Here is a 21,126-nt window from a genome sequence, read left to right on the forward strand (position 1 = left end):
AGTCCTTTATACTCTTACTGCCCAGATAAGCAGCCCAGGCGTTAGCCCTTACAAGTGTGTGAAAATTATCTGAACTTTTACAGATACCCAGCTATGAAGTTGATTACTGAAAAAGCACAAGACATGCAGCAATTACTTTTCTGAAACCACGCATCAGGTGGGAAATAAAAATATGGAAGCTGTTACATGGGGGAGAATCAAAGACATTTGAAAACAAATTGTTCTAGCTCAGCTTTTCTGTTCCTCAGTGGTAACAGGGTCACATTTGCTGGCATGAGTCTTTCCACGAGAGACTAGATAATTTTGAATAGGTTTCAAAGTGAATACTACAATGCAATCACATAGGTTTTTTCCCATCTGTATCACTTTCATAGGGGAAAAAATATACCAGGTAAGAATTATTCCACAATGGTAAATTTGCAGTCTTTGTGTTGGGTTTTTTAGCAGACTGTAAAGTAAAAAACCAGAAATTTAAACTTCATATCAGCCACTGCTAACAAATGACTGTGTGCTGCCAGTAATGTTGCAAAGTGACAGGATTCCTGTTGTTAAACTTGATGAGCAGCAGCATCAACAAGGAACATGTAACAACCAGTGAACTTTCCACAAAGACACTTTGCTTCCCATAGATCTCCATACATAACCTTTACTGGTCTCAGAAGGATCATTACATCCATTAGACTGTGGACTCAGCACTGCTTTAGCTCTTAAGTTAATACAACTGAGACTTTTTTTTTACTTTCCTATTGGGAAGTAGCATGTGCAATTTTAGTGATTTCTTAGATCATTCTATAAGTAAATCAAATATTCTTTCAAGCCTAGTTATCAAAATTGTGTCCTTTGATACTACATCCTCCATCAAACTGCAGTAATCCAGATCAACACATTTTAAACCTCCACTACCTCTCCTAATATCATTCTAGCAGATAGAGTAATTAAATTTGTACATTTTTTTTAAGTCCTACTCAATAAATCTGAATAAATTAACAACACATTACTAAGGCTGCTACATTAAATTTGCATAGTGCATTTAATGAATATGCAACCGCAAGTGAAAAGGTCTGCTACTGTGAACCTTCCACATTAGCATAACTACTTCCAGCATGTTTCTTAAATAATGCACTCATTTGCACATCACTGACTTGGCTAATTCTGACTTCAGTCAGGGTAGCCTTGTAATTAAGACTCTTGCTTTAATTTTTAATGAAGTTTATGTTACATCAATCCTGACAGTAATGAGGGGACATGGAAACAAAAAGGCTGCTAATAATTAAATTCACAAACCAGTTTGAGGGATAATAATTCCTGAGGAGAAATTACATGACTAATTATTAATTAAATATTCATACTATTGCAGGGCCATCTCCCTTAACTGCTCCTTCTTGTTGGTAATAATGCTGAGATGTGGATGCCTCCTGCAACCATTCTGATTTTAAGGTCTTTGGTTAATTTTAGTGCACCATTAATCAATATGACACAAAAAATAAAATTGCTTTAATTGGTATCACTTTATTGTTTCTAAATATTACTACAGTTGGTTTAGTTGTGTAGAATTAATCTAGTTAGTCGGTGCCCATTTTATGGCAACATAAATCCAGTTTATATCCATAAACTTCTAATGGCAGGACAACTTGACCTTTTTTTGTAGCATTACTGTTTACAGATAATTACACCAACTCTTTAAAAGGTTGTTTAATAGCTTTGCATTCATCATAGTAAAATGAAAAACATGCATATTATTTAACTCCAGACTGTTCTAAGAAGGTCTCAAAGACCCTAATTTACCCCTGCTGAAAAGTAAGCAATATTAATTTGTGTATTTTTAAGAAATCTATGAGAGCTTTTCCTCAAATGCATACAAACAGATCAAAAGTGTTTATGTATGGATCTCTATTCATCTTTCACACATTTTACATATGTAACACAGCAACAGCCCTTCAATGACATCTTTCACAGAAAGAAATATGTCAGTATGTGGGTTTTCTATCACACACGTCTTGAATTGATAGTTTTCCAATCTCTCATACATAAATGCCATAAATTCACATAGGAATTAGCCTGATTAATCCCAATTTACATCAACATTTCTATCAGCCAGGATTCTGCTTACTGAAAGTGTCATAATAAACCTTTAGGATTACATGTTTACTAAAAGAAGCCCAATTTGTAGGAAAGTTTAGCAGAAGGAAAGAAATTCCTTAAATGAAACTTACTAGTCACCAAACTCAGTTGGACCATGGATTTGTTTTAAAGTGTAAGTTAGTGCTTTAAAGAGGGAGTATTTTGCATAGCATAAAATTGATTCTCAAATTATTAAAAAGACATAAAGCATATCCTTTTATCCTGAAGGGGCATTTGGAAATTCTGAACCAGGGAAAACATTTCATTTTTCTAATAATTCAAACCAGTTGATTCATCAAAGTGAAACAAGTCCATCACCATACATGGGGCAATGATTCCCTTTAGCAAGCACTTGTAACATTACTACAATCTGACAGGTTTGTAGGGCATTATTACTAGCTCTGATTTGTACCACTCTATCCCTTTTACTAAATCTTAAAAATCTTTTTAACTTTTCTTTTTTCCTCTACTCTCTTAAACTAACACCTGAAGGCAATTTAAATATACCACTCCATAATGAAACAGCACTTTCATTCTCTCTAGAATTAAGACGTCATTATCCACCATCTGTTCCTGATCCTACTCTCTATTTCTTCCATCAAAGAAATAATTCCAGGCATGAAACACCTCATTGGAGCAACAATCACCTGAAACTCCTGGAGTGCTGCAATCTGAGGGTCAGCTTGGCTTGCAGGGGAAACAGCACTTGAAGAAACTTTCAGGTAACTTGGTGTCACTTTATGCAGCAGGTGAGGAGAATTCCTACTGGGACTTTCTCCCCATTCCCTGTCTCTACAAGCAGCACCACTGCATTGCTACCTGTGCTCCCAAGAGTGCAATATCTGGTACACAGGACAAAAGGCATCTGCAGTGTCCTCAGGTCAAAGCCCAAGTTTAAGGGCCAAAGATACAGGGCTCATACTGAGCCATCTCCATGGAATTCTTGGATTCTGAACTAGGATTTAATGGTAGCAGCTGGAAAAGCACAATTGCAGTTGAGCTTCTCTGAACATCACCAGCAGTTTTACAGTTTTACACACAGAAGCTGTGTGTAAAATTTGACATGATTTGCTTTCACAAATTTTAACATCCTTCTGCAACAGGATAACCACCCCGTGGGAGGGAGAATCAAAAAGGCAAACTTCATGGGTTGAGATATGAATGGCTTACTAACTAAAACATAATACAATATAATAATCATAACAAAAAGGAGGGCTAGAGAGAAATAAAACCCAAGAGAAAGAGCTGTTGTACAGAACAATTGCTCACCACCCACTGACTGACAGCCAGCCTGTCTCTGAGCAGCAATCGATGCTCCTCAGTCAACTCTCCCCATTTTGTGTGTGACATTCCACACCTTGGAGCATCCTTTTGGCCAGTTTGGGTCAGCTCTCCCAGCTGTACCCCCCACTCAACATCTTGTGTACCTTCTCCCTGGCAGAGCACGAGGCCCTGGAAAGTCCTTAATTTAGTATAGACATTACTTAGCAACATCTAAAACATCAATGTGTTATCAACATTACTCTTGTACTGAATCTGAAGCACAGAACTGTGCCAGCTAGTAAGAAGAAAATTCATTCTATATGACCCAAAATCAGGACAAGAGCAAACTCTAAAACAGGTAGAAAAGCACCCTCAAGAGCAATTTCTAGTGTCAAACTCCACTGTCAGGCTGGGCTCTCCATGCTTCCATCCTGCATTAGTATCAATCCCTACTTTCACTACCCACTTAGATGAAAAGAGACTGTGCTTATAAATCTACTGCAAGGTGGGAAGAATTGTGAACATTCTCAAGGAATAGAAATCAAAGTAATCTTGCCAGATAAGAAACACATAAACTAAATGGAGATAAGTCCAGAGGAAGACAACCAGATACAACATAGCATTAGAGCACGCAAATCCCATTGGGGAAACTGAAACAACTGGGGTTCTGTTTGTCCCATAGAGGAGGTTTCTCGCAGGAGAGGAATAAAGCCTGCTACTAAGGAAATTATTTTTCCCCACATCCATGATGATGGTAATAAGAAAAACTAGTCATGTACTTCAGCAGGAAAATTAAATATTAGCATTAGCACTGGAATATGTTGTGCATCTTAATTATCTAGGTTTAAGAACAGTGTAGACAAAAACCAGTCAGGAATGACTTCTGTAGCTGTGATCCAGACTTAGGAGAGAAGACAAGCTACATGTCTTCTTCAGGTATCCCAGTCCTGATTCTAGAATGAGTTCAGTTTTATGCAAAAGCTGTGGTTGTGTATGTGCCTGTGCACTACATCTACAAATCCATCAGTAAGACTGAATAACTACTAACAGGTCAGTTTTGAGGATTCAGAGGAATTAAGAGTGTTTAAATGAGGCTTTCAGCTCTCTAAGTAGATAAAATCATAGGTGCTGAATAGAAGGATAGAGATGACTCCCATTAGACATGGAAGTGAAAAGGATGAGGAGTGAGTTGGAATTGAAGGAAGGGACTGAGGGGGGGACTGGGTACCAAAAGCTTCCTTGTGAACAGGACAAAAAGAGGCCCAAAGATTGCTTGGTGACTGTTCCTTTTCTCTTCTCTTTGTGCTCCCTCAGAAAGTGAACCTCTTGAGTTGAAGACAAAGCAAAATTCCAAGCAGCTCCCATCTTGCACTGCTGTGGGCTGCAGTGGCTCAGTGCTCCCTGTGACAGAAAGCACAGGCACAAGGTGCACCTGTAAATCCAGAACTGATCTGTGCACCACAGCTCGGGTCCCAAGCCCAAGCCCAGCCTCTTTGCTGAGTTTGCCAACAAAAAAAAGACTGAGGTGATTTTGTGGAGACTCACCAGCATTTCCCTCCTCAACTCAAAATACATATGTTTTCAAATATTCCTGGGATTTTTTGGAAAGTTTTGGCTTAAAGTGTAAAAAAGAATGTCAACTGGCTCTTTGTTCTCCAGCTAATTTTATTTACATGAAAGAAAATACTTTAAAAGAAACACTTTAAAATAAATAAATACTTTAAAATAAAATAAAAGATGCAAGTATTCAATTTTGACAAGGTTTGTTTGGTTTGGTTTTATGGGGTTTTTTTGTTCTGTCTGTTTTTTAATTGGAGGTCTCTTCTCCATTAAAAAGAACACAGTTTTTGGAAAAAAGTTTTCATAAAAATATCTCCCAACACACTGAACATTTACTAGAAGATTTTTACTACCCTGTACTAAGATTAGTAATACTTTATTTTGCACAAAAATTACTGTAACTGAAATCTATTATTAATTTCATCATGAATTTATTCTTAGATGTGGAGCCATGATGAGTTCTCCCAGTGTGAGAAGATACTGGTCTGATCCTATATGAAAGCAACAACAAGAATTAAGACAGCAGATAGGATCCTCTAAAAACTATTTGGCAAGTGAATTATTATTTTATTATACTGCTTTTAAACAACAATTCAGTAAGAATTATAGGCTGAAAATATTTGAGTAGCAGAATGGTTTTTAAATTGAAGGAGTCTCTAACCAGCTGGTTTTAGGCACAAACCTGCATAGCTTTCAGAACTAGTAGAAAATACAGAATCTTACTAGCACTGAGGAGCACAAGTGGAGTGTTAACAGTATGAACTGCAGTGTGACAGAGTAGGATAATCACATTATTGTAAACCTAATGAAAGAAATGGCACATGGTAGAGAAAATCAGCATCCAAACAATGCCACTTCCACAATCAGCCCCTTCAAACACCACTCTCCCAGGAAGTAATTCCATATAAAAGAAGTTTTTTATATGTTCATTTTTCAGCAGCCACCATATCAGTTAAGCTGACATTAACATTCAGTCCTGCAGGCTGTCAATATTTCCTAGAGGAAAGTGGCCTCAGCCACCTTGCAAGCCATCAGCAGCTACAGCATTCTGACCAATGTGGGAGCAAGGGCTCTGAGTCAGGGAGCCTAAGAGTTCCTGGCACAGGAAATCAGCTTGAGTCTGAGTGTCCCCTAATACATTTCCCTTGTACAACTTCTCAAATTTGGTAGTACCATAAAAAGCAGAAGACAATGTGAGGGAACAACCATACCTGAAAATTTGTGCACAGCTCTTTTAGGAATTTGCAGACTCAAATTTAACATATGGACAAAATAGTCTGAAGATGTGAGACAGCATTTTAGCACATAGAATTCAATATGATTTCATAGCTAATAGGTTAGTGTGACCTATCCATTCCTAATATGATGTATACTGAAATGCCTAAAAATTGCTTCATTACCCTTGACACTTACACCTGCAAAAGCCTACAGTTCATCAGATTGAGCTTGCTGCCCAGGTTGTTTAGTGTTTTAAGACACACAGGTGCTTTTGGAGATACTTGGGCCATATCAATGCACATTCATTAGTCAATGTCTAATCTGCAGGAAGAATATGTAAATTACCTACTAGAAAGAAAATATTTAGGCAAAAATCCCTGTGCTGGTTTTCCTGCAGTGTCCAGCAAAAGCTGAGTGCATTCAGTAGAGATGCAGAAGCTTAATAAAGATCTGAAGTTAACATTGTTCTACTTTTAGGTGGAAGTCGAGAGAATATTTTTAAGGTAAACTCGGCAGCAACACTACCAGTCATTTCCTCTATCACATTTCTCAGCTATAAGCAAGAGGCAATGCAAAGGGACTCTTAACAATGCCAGACAGCACCAGCCATACCCCCAAATCCCAGGTGGACTGGTTTTGTCTGGAACAGAGTTAATTTACTTCACTGCAACCTGCATGGTGCTGTGCTTTGGATTTGTCACCACACAGTGCTGATATCACACAGATGTTTTAGCTACTGCTGAGTAGAGCTTACACAGTGTCCGGGCTTCCTCCTTTTCTCACTCTGCCCCTGCAGTGAGGAGGCTGGGGGTGGGCAAGAGGCTGGGAGGGGACACAGCCAGGCCAGCTGACCGAAGGGATGTTCCATACTGTACATCATGCTCAGCAGCAAAACAGGGGCAAAGAAGGAGGCAGAGTGGACATTCAGAGTGATGGCACCTGCGTTCCCAAGTAACAGCTACATGTGAGGGCACCCTGCTTGCCTGGGAACAGCCAAATGTGCCTGCTGACAGGAAGTAGTGAATGGATTCTTTCCTTTGTGTTGCTTGCTTGGGCAGCTTTTGCTTAATCTATTAAATTGCCTTTACCTCAACCCACAAATTCTCTCACTTTTGTCCTTCCAATTGACTCCCCCACCCTACTGGGGGTGCAGTGGCTGTGGGTGCCAGGCTGCCTGCCGGGGCTAAGCCATGACACCAGTCAAATACAGCACAAATCTGTATTTTGGCCATGCACAAGCCTACCTTTAGCCTGCTGGTGTCCATAGCTGTGCAGCACAGCTGGCTGATCAAGTTTTTCAGTCTGCATTTACAAGAGCTACAGTCCCCTCTATGCAAAGCTGCCAAGACTTTTAACCCCCAATACACCAATTTCAGATGCCACTGCTCATTCCTCCCACTTAGTGACATGAAATCCCAATCTTGCAGCAGTTCGCTTTTCACCCTACAGAACAGTGTGGAAAGCACGGTGTGTCCCAAACACCTCTTCTGCCAGAATTTGGGTCCTTAGCAAGAATAAAATAATACTGTACAACAGTCTTTTTGCTCACTGCAGACTCTGATACTGTCTGATAATGATAATTCAGTTTCTACTAATGACTATTTCCTCAGTACTGTATTGTTAAGATCTAATAGTTTAAACACCTAATGACAATAAATGCAGGTTTATTCACGCAGTGTCTTTCCATTGTTTAAAAACCAGAATTTTAGTAAGCATTCCCAACATTTAATTTATTTCTCAAAACTGGAACAGAAAAATGATGCCAGGATCAAGTGCGACGAGAACTCTAAATCCACACAAGGAACTCATGGTTTCCAAGGGGGCCAACATTAGTAGAGAAACCTGTTTGTGACCTGCAAGATGCAGATAATATTTTATAAATATAGTTTGATTTTTACTTTTTCAATCAGCAAAGCAGAATTTTCATCATACTTTCTATGAACTCAATTTGAGTTTTGTTTTTTATAATTACAGCAACAATGCAAGGATGGGAATTTCTTTTACCCTTCAACATCATGAACTAGTCAGATGAGAACTTTGTATTGCATAATACATGATGCCCTGCCTTACATGTGATATGCTTTACAAAAATCTTAGTCTAATTGTGTAAGACTACTCTTACAAAATATTCTCATCACTGGCGTGTTTAATTGAGCTCCTGAGAGGCAGTATCAGTAAGACTTAGGGATAAATAACTGGTAGTCCCATTGGTCTCACCAAGAATCCATTGATGTTTCATAAATCCTAGTCAGTACAAATCTAATTGAGTTACCATGCTGAATTAGCTTACATCTAAATGGCATTCATGTCTACAAATGGAATAATTAGAGGCTAGAAAATGGGATATATGAAGTGCTATCCCAAGTGACAACAGCAAGACATTTGTATTCATTCAATCAACTGCTTTAAAAAAGCAGATGCAATACTTGATTTGGGGTTGATGACAAGACAGTGTTATTGACTCGAGAAATGATATTAGACAGAGAATGTTAACTGCTTCTTCATAGCCATCTATTTATATTTATTCTAAGAGATTCTTCACTTTGATTCTTTCAGATTTTGCTTTAGGATACAAAGTCATTACATGACTACCATGACTACATAGTCCCTATTTTATATCTAGGGTAATGAAATCAGCTACACTCATTAGCGCTCTTCTTTCTGCTACTAGAATTCTAAGATGAATAGAAAATAAATCAATAAATAACAGGGCTTCAAACAGAACTTTCAAAGCTACTAATATTTTTAGCCTCAGCACTGGAGGAGTCTTTTTAGACAGAATAAAGCAAATAGGACTGTTCATTTTGTCACCTTGCTTAGCCACTTTGTTCTGTGTACTAAATTAAATAAGATACTGTTACACTCCCACTGGAGTCCGGTGTCACCCTGCCAGTGATACCCTGCATTACACACTGACATTTCTCAGATGCCAGTAGTTGGCTGGTTCAGGCTTAGTTAAATACCATCTGTTTTTTTCAGGACAAATATAAAACATTGCTATCTCAAACTGTATATAAAAGCTATTAAATTAGGATGAATCTTTGCAATGCTGGATAACAGATTCCTTTAATTCAGAAAGTAGTCTAATTTGCATGCATATTTTATTTATTACACCAATTAAGTTTTGCAAATAGTTTGCAATGAGGTCCCTATGACCTAATAATTCACAATTACTCCTGGGATATCCTGCCCACTTTAGCACGTTTTGAATAATATTGCTATCTCCTTGAGAAAATAATGCATTTTTTACATGATGAATTTATTAAGAGTGCACACACCTCTTTCTTAACCAATTTTACTCTAGACAGGGTTACTGGAGCTACTTTATAGACCTTTGTCATGTTGGTTAATGAATGCTTTCCTTCAGCTTCCTCTCTTTTCACATACTTGTCTCCTAAGCTCTTGTGGAAATCCCACATATATACAACGTAGATGAGCACTCCAGGTGGTAACACAATATAAATGAATAATAAACATTTGAAGCTGCCAGGAAGAGATTCACTTTCTGCTCTAACATTAAATAATGGAGAATAGTTGAAAATGGACATTGCGGAGCAAACTTATTGCAGTCTAACCTACCCAAGACTGGCAAACTTGCTTCAGATTTATACTGTGGAATTTAACTCACAAAGAGCTGTATCAGCAAATAAAAATGTGATAGTCACTTGTATCTATTCAAATAATGACAAGTTACATTGGCTTAGTTTATAAAAACAAACTACCATGTAGATTGCTTTGCTTTAATGAGCTTTATAAGGAATTTTAAATGAGCTCAGAGTATGAGAAAATGCTTTATTTTGGTACAGTGTTCAATCAAGCATTGGCATTTCCTTGTACTTCACATATAAGGCTTCCTCAATTAAAGCATTCAGCTAATAATCTGCATTTCTATATTTTTAATTCCATTACAAACAAACCTCTTTATAAGAAAGAAAATTTGTAGATTGCAAAGACAGTTATCGAAGATTATATATTTGCTAAAAAATAAGAGCAAAAAAACCCAGGCTTATTTTTCATGTGACTTTCACATACAAACTTGAATATCTGCCTATGTTTTTTGGAGAAGGTGATTCCTATGGCAGTAGAAATCTGCTCAAGAAGTGGGTACCCTGCAACAGAATGTAATTTTCTTTCTAAACTGTCTATACATAGTGATATAGGTCATCTTGGTATTCCTACATCTTTTTTTAGAAAGTTTACTTGGACACACTCAGATAAAACCCTAAAACCGATATGTCATAGTGAAACACCCACCTTCCTGTGTCCTTTCAGTACTTTTGCCACCAGGTGCTTTCCAACACTTGAGAAGAGCACGGGGGAGCAGCAGAGGCCCCGAATTCCCTCATCCCACCAGCAGGAAGGCTGGAGCTGCCTGCCCACCGCTCCCAGCGCTGCCCAGGAGGCGCTTGGCTCAGGGAGCCTTCCTGGGTATTCCCTTTTCTTTGGTTTGACGTGCTCTGCTATCGCACTCTGCTCAAGTACAACACTGAACACGCGCTATTCTTTCCCAGAGCTAAGAGCTGCTAAATATTTGTGAGCACATCCCAGAGAACACCGGCCTTTTGTTAGAGTTCACACACCTCACCCCTTTCACCGCAGGTGGCAGTTCTCTCCCTGCGGGGTTTGCATCCCTTCACTACTCTCTCATTTCACACAGCTGTCTGATAACGAAATGCCAAGCACTGCACTCCTTGTAAAGCCAGGCCCTGCCTTCACACGGGGAAACCTCCTCTGGTGCTTAGTGCACACAGAGGGCAACATCTGCAGCCCTCACACTCCAGATCTACTCAGAAATAGCCGAAATGCTTCCCACTGCTGCCTTCCGTCACTACTGGCTCGTGCTGAGCCTTTGCAATGGCCCACCAAGTTTCCTGTCCCATCCCATGGCTGATCATCACCTTTCCCTCAGCCATTCCCATAAGTAATCTCAGTTCAGATTACTTGCCCAGCAAAATGGCTTCATTGGCAGCTTTTACCATCTCTAGATTTAAATTCTTTCCTTGTATGTCTGAAGTTCCCCTTAATAAAATGCACCTGGCAGTATAAGAAGTAAAATGAACAATTCCCAATTAAACAACTACAGGGAAAAATGGTGATGCTTCTAATTAATTCTTTTTTTTTTAAAGTAGCTATTTCCTTATCCCCAGCAAACAGTTTCAGAAGGGAATGCTGCACAAGGCCTACATACGGCTTTGCTTAGAGTAGGACATAGCTTACATGACAATAAAATGAAGGAGTGAGTTCCGTATTTTGGTTTACAGAAATTTGTTTTTAAACAAGTGTGTTCATATGCATGAGAAAATAATCCAAACCTGCAAAAACATACAGAATAAAAGCCTGTTAATACAGCATAACTCTCAAGTGTCTGCATTCACCGGAGCAATGAGGACTGAAACTGAACCCCTTCCTGGATGAGGGATGTAATGAAAGATCTTACAGAACAAGCTTAAAACAAAGCATATTTACAATAGTCATAAGTGTAATAGGCAATAACCACAAACTACACAATATTCCAGCTCTTTGAGGTCTTTCTATTTTAATTCTGTGCAATTTCATTAACCCCCTTGCAAGGAGATGTGCTTGAAGGAACTCTATAATATAGGTCTTTTTTAGTAGACATTTATATTCCGTTGTTAATTGGCGAAGCAAGGAGGAATGAAATAGCCTGGGAAGTATCCTACAGGGAATAGCTTGCATTGGCAAACAAAATGAGTGAGTAATCTCACAGATCTGTTTCATTTTCTAAAATCCTTCTACAGCACCACATTTCCAAGTACAAGCGTGAAATGCAGCAAATTAGGATTAGTACAAACCATTTTGTTCTGTGCCAACAGTTAAGTGATGAGCAGGGCAAGTGAACCAAACCCCCATTTCTTCTGTGCACCAAGTCAACAGCTGGCGATGGCAAACACAGGGTAGGACATCAACACCAAAAATGCTGTGGCAACCATGTGAGGCCAGAATAGAACACTTGGTTTCACGGTGATGGAGGGAGACTTGGTTGGACTACATTTCCCATCATGCACAGCATAGGAATATGATTGACAATTTTAGTAACTTCATTTTCATAACACCAGACTTGTGACTCGGCTCCAAGAAAAAAATACTGTGTGAAATTGCTTGGTGTTATTTAAAAGGACACAGACTAAATGATTGTTTATCAGTATACAAAATACTGAGTGAAATTTTCCCACAGGAGTAGCAGCCTGAATAGTATTAACAGTGCTTTAAACTGTAATGAATTCCCAGTCTAATTCACTATGAGGTTTCAATTTATACCACATTTAGAGTACTCCAGGTTCAAGTAATCACTGCAGTAATTAGCTTACTTCCAGTCCTCCAAAATAAACCCACTAATTTTTGCAATCAGCCTTCATTTGGTTAATCACCAGTTTAATTGATTTAATTAGTTTGATCTGCAAAATTAGTCAAGTGTAAATACTGTTTTGTAAACAGAGTTTAGCTCCAAGCTGTAATAGAGGGAATTCTAATTCAAAGCTAGAGTTAATAATAAAAACTAACACACACGATTTTTGTTGCAGTATCCAGCAGTTTTAAGTCTACAAGACACAAATTTACACTTTTAATAGATAATTTGATTTTATATTAGTGACAATACTGAGGACATTGTCTCTCAGAATTGTATTCCTGACTAATGATTTTTACACTCTGACAATTGACACTAGAACAGTGTTCTTACTTTCTCTAGATCAAGAGAAAATTTTTCCTTTTTAACTTCATTTTTGCTTTGAAATAGTGACAAAAGGCATTTATTAATAAGCAAAAGCAAAGGAAAAATTATATATAAGGAGAACTGCAGTTACTCCTAAGCAAACATTGTTTCCAGACATTTAAGAAGGCGCACTAGTAAAAGAAGCAAGCCAAGCTGCAACTCTGGGCAGTAATATACCAGGCTGAGGGAATGTCTAAACAAAAATAATGCCCTGAAATTAGAAGCTGAGCAAAATTTGAAATAGCTCTGGAATCAAAGATTTGGCATTCTAGCACAGCTCCATCAGTTGCTGACACTGACCATCCTAAAAGTACAGGTGATCCCTCTGAAAAATGCTGTGTATTTCCTGACAAATACCCAAATTCACCACGTACACATTAAGCTCTTTAAAGTCGCCCCAGAGGATGCAGACCTCAAACCAAGGTAAGATGCTGAGGATGAGCAGGCTGGCACATCCCTGGGAGGTGACAAATGCTGTCACACAGCACAATGTGTTACTGTCACACACAGCCCAGCCTTCCACCCCCAGCCACATAAAGAAAGGGAGTGACTGGGATTCACCAGCTATGACCAGGAAAGATCTCTTTCCAAGGAATGCCAGCTAGGAATAGCACAAATCCAGGATGCAGGTAAGGGATCTGTTCTTAGCTCTGCTGGGATGCTTTTGACATCACTGCCAAGTCATTTCGATTTCCTGAATCTCAGTTCAAACTGTAAATGTAAATAGTGTTCCTAACTCAAAAAAGATTGCATCAATCCATTACCAAAAAGGGGAAAATAAAAACTCCCTCTATTGAAAAACCAGAGTCTATGGACAAAACATTAAAAAATTCTCAGATTACTTTTCCCAATTAAAAAGTATTTATATTTCAGTTTGTTTTGAATTAATTCTATTCTATTTGAGTTTATTTAAAGATTTTCCTCTTCTTTTTGTACCAGACTTTACCACATCTCTCATCTCAATCTTGTGCCTAAGCATAAAAGATGTATACAACTTCTTTTCCTCCCATTTCTTCCACCCCCTTTTCCCAGCTGAACCCTTTCAAAATATTTTGAAATTAAAGAAATTTAACCACTATCCTCAAACACTTCAGGATTTTCTTCACTGTCTGATAAATTATCTCCTGACAGCAGGCCATTTTCCTAACTGCAGAGACATTACACCTTCAAAGAAGAAAAAGGAAAGAGGGAAGAAGGAAAAAAACCCACAAAAAAACCCAGTTACCATTTTTTTCAGTTCTCTTCACTGTATGAAATGGAACACACCTGAGAAGAGATACATTTAAGGAAAAAAATTCAACAGTGAAAACAAGTTTCTGTTCATTGTGATTTGAATTTTTCTCACACAAAATATCTCCAACTTCACATCAAATGTTTTCTTCAAAGTATTTAATTTTTTGTTTCTTTGATTAGCCACTCGGGGAAAAAAAACCAGCAACAACACATCCAAGAGCAACTTACTGCAGCCGTTCAAACTTTAGAAAAGCATTCATCCAGTTCTGGACAGGAGCAGAAGCCAGCCAAGAAAGCTGCAGGGCTTGCATCCAGCCCCATTCCTAAGCTCAGTGCCAGACTTCATTCCACCCATTGCATCACTGTTCAGCCCACATTCCACCATGGAAAGACACTGGAAACCCACAAGGTCTAAACTAAGAAGGAACTGCAATGTCTGCACTAGTTCTTTACTAGAAATAATTTTAAAGCCTTTTCCCCCATCTCTTATGATGTGTTGTGTGTTTGCAAAATCAGCTGTGAATACTGTTTTGTACATGTGGTATGGCTACCACTAAGGAGGGTTTGGGGGAATCACGTAAACCAAGTCCCAGATATTTTTATCCTCATGATTTGCATTGATGTCTTATTTGTCAGGTCTAATTATCAAGCAAATTGACTGAATTAAGTCAACCACTCTGCAGAACACCTATTTACACACATAATCAACAGCAGATTGAGGATACAAACCTGAAGAGGTTCCCAATGCTCTTCAGTGATGGGTCTCTTCATGGAAGACACAACGCTGCTGCAGCCCCATCTCCTGAGCAAACACACCCTGTGTAAGTCCCTCAATCTCTCTGCAGGACTTGTGTGAATAAGTAACATTTGCTGCATGAAGACAAAACCCCTAATCACCAAACCCTTGAAGAACAGCACCCTGTGGAATAGATTACAATATTTTAGCATGTTTGTTTCATTTGATGTTTCCACCAGAGCTCCTTTAACAGTGATACAAACTGCACATTGGGTACTCATTACACCACACTAGCGAGAACAGGGATCTTGTAAATACCCATTAAACTGGGGTTACACTTTCATTCCCTGCACACTGTGTCTGAGCTGAGGCACAAACTCGTGTCCTTGAGAGCAGGAGTTGGGGCATATTCCTGGCATGCTGCCACTCTCCATGAAATATGTCCTTTTTACAGATGTTTCTTATACTATTGGGAACAAATTGCTCATCCACATGCACAAAGACATACCTGGATAGACATAAGGTATTATGAAGAAAAAAATTTATGTGTATATTCAGTGAAAAGTGGGTCTAAACAAACTCAGTTTGGAGAGTACTAAGTGTGGACATCTCTCATTTTCTTAAACACAAGTCAGAGATAAAGGCCACGCAAATTTCACAGGTGGGTGTAGAAATGTGCATCACTGAGTTTAACCAAATGCAAAGCAGAATTGAAGCTTATTAGCTTTGTTGGCATATGTAAGCAACTTATTAACTAGTTCTACAAATAAACTGCAGTTTGTCCCATTGCATCCTGTTGACAGATCTGTCATACAACTATGAACAATGGGAAATTTCCAGAGTTTCTGAAGCCAATTCCTGCTAAAGATAGAGCACATCTCCTTTTTTTGTGAAGTGAAAGGTGTCCTCAGATTGTTCAGTTATCGAAAGACCTGTTTGATGAATGAGCTGGACAAGATCTTCAGCGTGCACAATGATTTGACATCAAAGAGCCCTGCAGGTAGGGCAGCTTATTAACTTATAAGACTTTTAAAAAGGTTTTAGCGTTTACACACTTATAAAAAGAACACTTCTGAAAGTTTAGAGGAAGGGAGTCTATTTAATTTCAGAGTCCCATCTCCACAATCACGAGGGCTGGATCTCTGCATTGGCATTTTGGGAGGATCGCCATTTCCACAGTTCTGTCAAAGTTGCCAGAATATATGAGAAGATGTTTAGACCAGATTCCTGCTCTTAGTTTTATGCTTTCTATGGAAAGATCCTGCATATGCCTGGAGTGGTGTGGATGTATTGATATGTAGGCCAGAATAAATACTGCTAGTGCAAAGCCTTGTCATCAATATTCTTTAAAAATCCAGAACAGTAGAACAAACTTAATATTGGCTTAATAACAGGTATTATATAGAGACAAAGTTGTTGCTTTAGTAGTTAGAAACCCTAAAAGCCTTTGTCATTGAACTTTATCACTAAACTTGGGCTCCAAAATCCTATATACCCTGAGAGCACATTGACCATATTTTAACTAAACTGCAATTTACTTTATTTGATTTTTATAGTGAGCCGTTTTAGCTTTGCTCTCACAAGAGCAAGAAATTAAAGGATTGAAATACATTCTGTATTCTTGTTTATATGTGTTATTCATGTTTTGCAGTAACTGATGGATTTTCTAATTTGTAAGATTTCTTAGGCAATCAAGGGTAACACTGAAACAACAATGAATGGATAATGAGCACACTTGCTATATTTGATTTAATGCATTTGGCCAGGGTGAACCTATTTGTGTTTGTTTCCTTCAACCATATGTTAGTAAAGTTTCATTAAAATGAAAAAGGGTCATACATATTCCTGCAAAGCATCCTGCACATTCTTCAGCAGCTTTCAGGCCAGTTAATTTCATGTTTTGAAGGACCAAACAAACTTCAACAGAAGCTTTAAAACTTATTTGAATTTTAACATTCACATCAACTTATGTTACTGATGATGAGTGCTGAGAACTGATTAAGACTGGTCCATAAATATAACACTTAAAAACGGAAAATAGAGCTACACACAGTAAGTAATTCTTGTTAGAGTCACAACAAAGATTTCCCCTCACCGCTCCAATATTGGTTACTCTTTTTCTCCCTTTCCTTATGGTCTGTGGATGTAATCAGAGGAAATAAGAACACACTGCAGAAAGCATGCAGCACTACAGGCCACATGTATAAAGGAATAAAAGACCATTACTTCATAAACATTCCAGGAGCTCTCAGAATTTCTGGCAGTACCAACAGATTTTAGGCGACTTTGAGCACAACGTGGTCCCATACAATTGCTTAATGACCACCCAGGCATAGACTCAGTCTCAGATACACACCAGAGTTTGAGTCTTAATTCCAAAACGAAGCTACTCACCCTCTGCCTCCAATCAAGGCCTCAAAGTTCTCACAAAGGAAATCTCTCCTTGGCCATGAGGACTGTATCCATACAAACATTCCCTTCTAGATGTTAAGTGGTTCCCCCTGAGCCGAGTATGTTTTCCTCCTGGCCCACGCCCTTCCTGCGTGTCAGACAGACGCTGTCTCCAGAGGGGCTGGCAAGCTCCTGTTAAGCAGCACTTGACTCCAAGCTGCCTCCAGACCCACACTTGCCACGCAAACCCAAGGAGTCTCCCACCAGGTGTATCCCATAAAAGTGAGCATACATTAGTGCCATCTCCTTTCTTTCCCCTTACCACCTTCTCTAAACAGAGAAGTCATTGTTCCAAGTCATTGCCGCTGCTTAAGAGGATGGGTTCAGGGTAGAGAAAAGTTAAAAAAAAAAAATTTAAGTGGGTAGGAAGAATGGAGGAAAAAGACTTTTATAAATCTCTTGGAATTTGTTTTGAATGCTAATTAAGACCAACTTACTCTTCTGAATGCCTGTGAGGTCACACCCCCACAGCAATTTTCACAAATGCTGACAATTACTTGCAAATGCAGTCAGCAGTCCCTTGAGTACCCTGAGCATCAGGTGCCAGTCCTTATCTTTGAGACACCAACAACAAAGAAGGAACTTGCACAGAACTTTCCCGTGGTATTTGAACAGGTTTTTAAACGACTGAAAATCACCTCAGTTTTTATAATCTATAGCATCCCTATGGTCATTCCTTATTGTCCTGATTTATTCCTCTAAATCAGGCATCACCTTCCACGGATCTAGTTCTGCGGCTCTAGGATTGTTAATTTGCCCTGCAGCACGTGGTCGTATCGGGTAATGTAACAGCCAAAATGAACAAAGAAACGCTTCTGAGGATACTGGGTGATACTTTGTATTTCAGACTTCAGCAGGAACACACTGGTTTTAAGGATGCATCCATTCCCGAGCCTCTCCCCTCAGGACTTCTTAATAAGTGGGTGATACCACATGACTGTCATCATCTTCAAACGGAAGTCATTTTGCTGAGACCGATAAACCACAAGGAGCAAATGCTGATATTTTTATGATTATTAATGGAATCGAGGCCTGAAAATTGCAAGAGTCAGACAGACACTTGTAGGAATAATATAATCCCAATTAACAGCAACAGGTTTATATAGCTATATCTGAAGATAGCAAATGTCACTCATGAAGGAAAACATCAGAATAATTTTTTTAAGTAATGGGAATAAATTAAGGTATAAAAGCTGCCTGGAGGTTGGCACTTCACCTATTCCCCCATCTTCTGTCTACACCATACAGTGCGAGTCAGCTGAGCAGAGACAGAGTTAATAAGGCCTCTTCATGCAGTTCTGTGCTTTCATGTGATGTTTATTTGGCTACATTCTACAGGCCTTAAGAAATTATGTTTCATAAGCTGCCACCCCCCCCCCCCCAAGTTTTCTTATTCTCCTCATAAGAATACTAAACTCTAACCACTTAATGTAACCAATTGATCACAAGGGAGCTAAAATGCATGCAGCATTACTCAAAAGCTGTAACCAGAATTAAGGGGTTAATCTACAAGAAAAACTGTAACAAACTCCATTACAGTCTATACAGTGGGACTCTGTAGCATTTTTAAAACAATGCCACAGATATGAAGCAATTGTCATACTTGGAGAGTTGTCAGCCTCACTCTATTTTCAGCGCACAACAGTGGCACATGCTTTGGGTTTCAGAGCTTCACAACAGCCTGATTGTCACACTTGGTTTAAACTGCTCTACAGAACTTAGAAGTCTTGTTTTAGAAAGTACCTCAAAGCCTAGACTGCATGACTCTGAATGAGGCTGCAGTTGCCAATCTGATGGATATGCAGACAGAATAGTTCATGATTGTAAATAAAAGCCAAAGTGAGATTTGAGGAAAGCAATTGAGACCCTAATTCCTACTGAAATCGAAGGAGTTTTAGTGGACTTAGGAACCCAGTGCCTTTCTTGAAGCATATCAGCATTTTAAGGCATAGCCACACCTCTAAGTCTGGGTTGAAAACACGGATTTGGAAAACACTGACCCGTTTTCAGAAGGAACAGTCTGATCTTCCACACACTGTAAATAACACTGTGTGCGTCTCGGTGTATACACACATAGCCCATTGGCTACACGTGACAGAAGCTGCTAAGACATTTCATGAAACTTGACCCTCCCCATCAATCCCTCATCTTCCTGCAACAGAGTCCCAGGCTAATTTGGCAGATGCTCTCACTCACTTTCTCCAAGACCTGCAGCTTTATATTCCTGCAAACCCTGCTGAGGTGTGTGTAGGCACAGGTACAAAAAGTGCCATTGAATTGATCCCAAATCTCACTTGAATATTCCTTTGGCTGGGTGGCTCTCCTGTTCCTGCCTGTGCCTCACCCTCAGGAGCCTTTCTGCTCAATGAAGTCTTCACAGTCTCTGGAAAGACTTTTGCCCATTCTAAGCTATAGCTTCTTAATCTCTCCCATGAAGCAGCCATGTCAAATAAATATGTTTTACAAACAGTGGTGTTCATTTGAGGCTGAGGTACCACAGCCACTCGAAACACTAAACTCCAGTCAACCTTTATAATGCCTTTTCTTTTTTTTTCATGGCAGCATTGCACATCCTTGTGTAGCTACTGTGAATATTCAAATACTGTAATTGGAAATGATTTACTTTGTTTTGAATTAACTAAAATTCCATTGTTAAGCACAAATACTGCTTCACTAAATCATCAAGCTTTTAATAGGTCCACATGAGCAGGTTACCGAGCGTGTTAGGATTTATAATGCTCCTGGGGAGCTGACCACTGTATTATGCTTCCTGCTGCTAGGTAATATGCATGACACATTTCTGGACACTAATTCATTTATTTAATAGTAACAGTATGCAAAAACAGAGTTCAAAATGAGGCTGACAAAGAAGGTATAAAAGTTTTATTAATCCATAGCTAATCAAAGGCCAGAGGAAAGCATATAATGGTGGCATTTACAGACCATATCGAATGTGAATAAATTAAATTTTTGTTTCCTAAAATCTGACTAATAGAATGTGTTCAGCTTGAAACATTTATACTTTTAATTACAGTGGCAGCCAATTTAGAGTAGGTATCTGCTTGTACTGCACTTAAAACTTTGCATCAAGGATCTCCACAAATCCCCTCATCAGCTATTCTTTGAATCCGATTTGTTACTGTGTGCACTGTGTCCATGCTCAGAAATAATAACATTATTTACTTTCCCATTTAATTATACAGTGACAGATTACTTGTAGGGGGAAAGGTCACTGAGGGAAAGTATTGTCTTCCTGTGAGAGAAATTCCTCTGAAAGACTCAGTATCATGTACATACAAGATAACATTGCAGATCTATCCTTCAAATGTTGGTATACAAGAATAAATTGATAGAACTACTCATATGGAAACAGTCATTGCTTCAAGCAAAAGTTTTCATAGGAGCATAACCTCATTTCCAGCAAGTTATCAAGCACTCAAATTACACTGCAGATTTTGTTTGGAAAAAAATCTAATAGTTACTAATAAACATAAGTAATAAATGACTCACAAATATAAAGAAAATAAAAAGGAAATAAATAGAAAAACAAGATCATACTAATTTGATCTGTGTTCTGAAATATCCTTAAAATTTTAATTACTTTGATGCAAACCTTTCAGAAAGCAATCCAGGGAGACAATGCTCCAATTAAGAAATGAGGGAGAGCATAATGCTTGTATAGAATATTTTAGATAACAGGACAAATTTCGATAACATTGTCATTACTTCCTGTTCTGCCCCACCACTTGGAGCTGGGAAAATAAGACATTTTTTGCTGGAATAGTTTACTTCAGAAGCAAATGCACATGTG

The 21,126-nt window shown here is 38.6% G+C and overlaps 2 long non-coding RNA genes across 5 annotated transcripts in view; one reads left to right on the forward strand and one right to left on the reverse strand.

Moving 5' to 3' along the window:
- LOC104683804 overlaps positions 1 to 7,005 on the forward strand; it is a 71,819-nt gene extending 64,814 nt beyond the window's left edge. For 2 of the 4 annotated variants that reach the window (XR_005602827.1, XR_005602828.1), the window contains exons 3-4: positions 2,665 to 2,843; positions 4,699 to 5,366. This is a non-coding gene — a long non-coding RNA (uncharacterized LOC104683804). The other 2 variants (XR_005602829.1, XR_005602826.1) reach the window with 2 other exon arrangements.
- The window catches only part of LOC104683806, a 96,358-nt gene that overhangs the window by 55,742 nt on the left and 19,490 nt on the right, over positions 1 to 21,126 (reverse strand). The gene's annotated exons all lie outside the window — the stretch shown is intronic.

The sequence above is a fragment of the Corvus cornix genome, chromosome 10 (genome assembly GCF_000738735.6).
Source record: "Corvus cornix cornix isolate S_Up_H32 chromosome 10, ASM73873v5, whole genome shotgun sequence".
In the NCBI taxonomy this organism is placed as follows: Eukaryota; Metazoa; Chordata; class Aves; order Passeriformes; family Corvidae; genus Corvus; species Corvus cornix.